Source organism: Eumetopias jubatus, unplaced genomic scaffold, assembly GCF_037043125.1.
Source record: "Eumetopias jubatus isolate StellerSeaLion01/CBP00866 unplaced genomic scaffold, mEumJub1_p1.0 scaffold_7, whole genome shotgun sequence".
NCBI lineage: Eukaryota > Metazoa > Chordata > Mammalia > Carnivora > Otariidae > Eumetopias > Eumetopias jubatus.
The window spans coordinates 68199438-68205014 of NW_028274813.1; the positions used below are offsets into that span (position 1 = coordinate 68199438).

Sequence of the window (5577 nt, forward strand, 5' to 3'; positions counted from 1 at the left end):
GCAAATTGTAGCTGAGAACTTCCCTAATCTGTGGAATGAAACAAACGTTTGTGTCCTAGAGGCAGAGAGGACGCCTCCCAAGATCAAGGAAAACAGGCCAAAGCCCCGGCATATAATAGTAAAACTCGCAAATCTTAGAACTAAGGAAACCATCTTAAGGGCAGTTAGGGGGAAGAGATTCCTTATGTACAGAAAGAGGAACATCAGAATAATATCAGATCTATCCACAGAGACCTGGCAAGCCAGAAAGGACTAGCAAGATATGTTCAGGGTACTAATGAGAAGAACACATAGTCAAGAATACTTTATCCAGCAAGGCTCTCATTTAGAATGGATGGAGAGATGCAGAGCTTACAAGACTGGCAGAAACTGAAAGAATATATGACCACTAAGCCAGCCCTGCAAGAAATATTAAGTATGTGTGGGGGGTTCTATAAAAGAAGAAAGACCCAAGGGTGATATAGAACAGAAATTTACAGAGACAATCTATAAAAACAAGGTCTTCACAGGGAACATGATGACAATAAAATCGTAACTTTCAATAATCACTCTCAACGTGAACTGAATGCTCCCATAAAATGGCACAGTGTAGCAGCCTGGATAAAAAGACAGGATCCATCCATATGCTGTCTACAAGAGACTCACTTTGAACCTAAAGATACATCCAGACTGAAAGTGAAGAGATGGAGATCCATCTTCCATGCCAACAGACCTCAAAAGAAAGCTGGAGTAGCAAATTTCATATCAGATAAATTAGATTTTAAGCTGAAGATTGTAGTTAGAGACACAGAAGGACACTATATACTTCTTTTTAAAAAAAAATATTTTATTTATTCATTAGAGAGAGAGAGAGCACATAAACAGGGGGAGAGGCAGAGGGAGATGGAGAAGCAGACTCCCTGCTGAGCTGGGAGCCCAACGTGGGGCTCGATCCCAGGACCTGGAGATCATGACCTGAGTTGAAGGCAGACGCTTAACCATCTGAGCCACCCAGGTGCCCCAGGACACTATATCATTCTTAAAGGGTCTATCCAACAAGAAGATCTAACAGTTGTAAATATCTATGCCCCCAACTTGGGAGCAGCCAACTACATAAGCCAACTGTTAACCAAAATAAAGAGTCATTTTGATAATAATACGTTAATTGTAGGAGACCTCAACACTCCACTCTCAGAAATAGACAGATCATCTAAGCAGACAATCAACAAAGAAACAAGAGCTTTGAATGACACACTGGACCAGATGGACCTCATAGATATATACAGAACATTCCACCTGAAGACAACAGAATATGCATTCTTCTTGAACGCACATGGAACTTTCTCCAGAATAGACCACAGACTGGGTCATGAATCAGGTCTCAACCGATACCAAAAGACTGAGATTATTCCCTGCATGTTCTCAGACCATAATGCTTTAAAATTGGAACTCAATTACAAGAAAAAATGTGGAAGAAATTCAAACACTTAGAAGCTAAAGATCACTCTGCTCAAGAATGTTTGGGTCAACAAGGAAATCAAAGAAGAACTTAAACAATTCATGGAAAACAATGAGAACAAAAACACATTGGTCCAAAACCTGTGGGATACTGCAAAGGTGGTCCTAAGGGGGAAATACATAGCCATCCAAGCCTCACTCAAAAAAATAGAAAAATCCTGAATTCACCAACTAACTCTACACCTTAAAGAACTAGAGAAAAAGCAACAAACGATGCCTAAGTCACACATTAGAAGAGAAATAATTAAGATTAGAACAGAGATCAATGAATTAGAAATCAGAAACACAGTAGATCAGATCAATGAAACTAGAAGCTGGTTCTTTGAAAGAATTAATAAGATTGATAAACCACTGGCCAGACTTATCCAAAAGAAAAGAGAAAGGACCCAAATTAATAAAATTATGAATGAAAGGGGAGAGATCACGACTAACACCAAGGAAATAGAAACAATTATTAGAAATTATTATCAACAACCATATGCCAATAAACTGAGCAATCTGGATGAAATGGATGCCTTCGTGGAAACCTGTAAACTGCCAAACTGAAACAGGAAGAAATTGACAACATGAATAGGCCAATAACCAGTAACGAGATTGAAGCAGTGATCAAAAACCTTCCAGAAAACAAGAGTCCAGGGCCTGATGGATTCCTTGGGGAATTCTACCAAACATTCAAAGACGAAACAATACCTATCCTCCTGAATCTGTTTCAAAAAGTAGAAACAGAAGGAAAGCTTCCAGACTCACTCCATGAGGCCAGCATTACCTTAATTCCCAAACCAGGCAAAGACCCCATCAAAAAGGAGAATTTCAGACCAATATCCCTGATGAATATGGATTCCAAAATTCTCAACAAAATCCTAGTTAATAGGATCCAACAATAAATTAAAAGGATCATCCACCAAACCAAGTGGGATTTATCCCTGGGAGGTAAGGGTGGTTCAACATTCACAAATAAATCATGTGATAGAACACATTAATAAGAGGAGAGAGAATTGATGCAGAAAAAGCCTTTGACAATATACAGCATTCTTTCCTGATTAAAACTTTTCAGAGTGTAGGGATAGAGAGAACACTCCTCAATCTCATAAACCATCTATAAAAAACCCACAGCAAATATCATTCCCAATGGGGAAAAGCTGAGAGCCTTTCCCTTAAGATCAGGAACATGACAAGGATTCCCACTCTCGCCACTATTGTTCAACATAGTACTAGAAGTCCTAGCAACAGCAATCAGACAACAAAAAGAAATAAAAGGTATTCAAATTGGCAAAGAAGAAGTCAAACTCTCTCTTTGCAGTTGACTAACTTTAGGTGGAAGATACTTTAGGTGGAAAACCCAAAAGACTCCACCCCCAAATTACTAGAAGTCATACAGCAATTCAGTAATGTGGCAGGATACAAAATCAATGCACAGAAATCAGTTGCTTTCTTCTACACTAATGATGTGACTGTAGAAAGAGGAATTAGAGAATTGATTCCATTTACAATAACACCAAAAACCATAAGATACCTTGGAATAAACCTAACCAAGGAGGTAAAGGATCTATACTCTAGGAACTACAGACCACTCAGGAAAGAAATTGAAGACACAAAGAGATGGAAAAACATTCCATGCTCAGGGATTAGAAGAATAAACATTGTTAAAATGTCTATGCTACCCAGAGCGATCTATACCTTCAATGCCATCCCGATCAAAATTCCAATGACATTTTTCAAAGTACTGGAACAAACAATCCTAAAATTTGTATGGAATCAGAAAAGACCCTGAATTGCCGAGGAAATGTTGAAAAAGAAAAACAGGCACAGCTAGCGGAGCCGCGGTCCGAATGGCAGTGCATGCCCTGAGCTCCGCCTACCCCTCCCCCCAGCCCGTGGCCCCAGCAGCAGCTCCGAGAGCAGCCCCAGAAGCAGCCCCATGGCCGGGTGGAACGCCGACATCAACAACCTCATGGCGGAGGAACCTGTCAGGACGCAGCCATCGTGGGCTATAAGGACTCGCTCTCCGTCTGGGCCGCCATCCCCAGGAAAACCTTTGTGAACATCACGCCAGCTGAGGTTGGTGTCCTGGTTGGCAAAGACCGGTCAAGTTTTTTCGTGAACAGGCTGACACTGGGGGCCAGAAATGTTCTGTTATCCGGGACTCACTGCTGCAGGATTGGGAATTTACTATGGATCTTCCTACCAAGAACACTGGGGGAGCCCCCACTTTCAACATCACTGTCACAATGACTGCCAAGACACGCATCCTGCTGATGGGCAAAGAAGGTGTCCATGGTGGTATGATCAACAAGAAATGCTATGAAATGGTCTCCCACCTGTGGCGTTCCCAGTACTGACCTGGTCCGTCCCTTCTCATCACTCCCCAGGCTTTTGCACCCCTCTCCTTCCCAGACACACACATACACCATTTTTATTTTTTGGGCCATTACCCCACACCCCTTATTGCTGCCAAAACCACATGGGCTGGGGACTGGGGCTGGATGGACAGACACCTCCCCCTACCCAAACCCCCCTGTGTGTAGTTGGAAAACTTTTTTTGGGTTTTTTTTTTTTTTCTGAATAAAAAAGATTCTACTAACAAAAAAAAAAAGAAAGAAAGAAAAACAAAGCTGGGGGCATCACGTTGCCTGATTTCAGGGTATATTACAAAGCTGTGATCACCAAGACAGCATGGTACTGGCACAAAAACAGACACATAGACCAATGGAACAGAATAGAGAGCCCAGATATGGACCCTCAACTCTATGGTCAAATAATCTTTGACATAGCAGGAAAAAATATGCAATGGAAAAAAGAGAGTCTCTTCAATAAATGGTGCTAGGAAAATTGGACACCTATATACAGAAGAATGAAACTCGACCATTCTCTTACACCATACACAAAGATAAACTCAAAATGGATGAAAGTCTTCAATGTGAGACAGGAATCCATCAAAATCCTAGAGAGGAACATAAGCAGTAACCTCTTTGACATCGGCCACAGCAACTTCTTTCAAGATACATCTCCAAAGGCTAGTGAAACAAAAGCAAAAATGAACTTTTGGGACTTCATCAAGATAAAACCTTCTGCACAGCAAAGGAAACAGTCAACAAAACAAAGAGGCAACCCACGGAATGGGAGAAGATATTTGCAAATGACACTACCTATAAAGGGCTGATATCTAAGATCTATAAAGAACTTCTCAAACTCAACACCCAAAAAACAAATAATCAAGTCAAAAAATGGGCAGAAGGCATGAGCAGATACTCCTCCAAAGAAGACATACAAATGGCTAACAGACATGTGAAAAATGTTCATCATCATTAACCATCAGGGAAATTCAAATCAAAACCACATTGAGATACCACCTTACACTAGTTAGAATGGCAAAAATTGACAAGTCCAGAAACAACAAATGTTGGAGAGTTTGTGGAGAAAGGGGAACCCTCTTACACTGTTGGTGGGAATGCAAGTTGGTATAGCTACTTTGGAAAACAGTGTGGAAGTGCCTCAAAAAATTAAAAATAGAGCTACCCTATGACCCAGCAATTACACTACCGGGTATTTACCTCAAAGACACAGATGTAGTGAAAAGAAGAGCCACATGCACCCCAATGCTCATAGCAGCAATGTCCATAATAGCCAAACTGTGGAAAGAGCCGAGATGCCCTACAACAGATGAATGGATAAAGAAGACATGGTCCATATATACAATGGAATATTAGCCATCAGAAAGGATGAATACCCAACTTTTACATCAACATGGATGGGACTGGAGGAGATTATGCTCAGTGAAATAAATCAAGCAGAGAAAGTCAATTATCATATGGTTTCACTTATTTGTGGACCATAAGGAATAGCATGGAGGACATTAGGAGAAGGAAGGGAAAAATGAAGGGGGGGAATCAGAGGGACAGATGAACCATGAGAGACTATGGACTCTGAGAAACAAACTGAGGGTTCTAGAGGGGAGTGGGGTGGGAGGATGGGTTAGCCCGGAGATGGGTATTAAGGAGGGCACATACTGCATGGAGCACTGGGTGTTAAATGAAAAGAATGAATCGTGGATCACTACATCAAAAACTCATGATGTATTGT

General features: G+C 41.1%; 1 pseudogene; it reads left to right on the forward strand.

Annotated features, from left to right (window-relative positions):
- The first annotated feature begins 3400 nt into the window (after positions 1-3400).
- On the forward strand, positions 3401-3836 carry LOC114217985 (profilin-1 pseudogene; annotated as a pseudogene).
- Positions 3837-5577: the final 1741 nt, after the last annotated feature.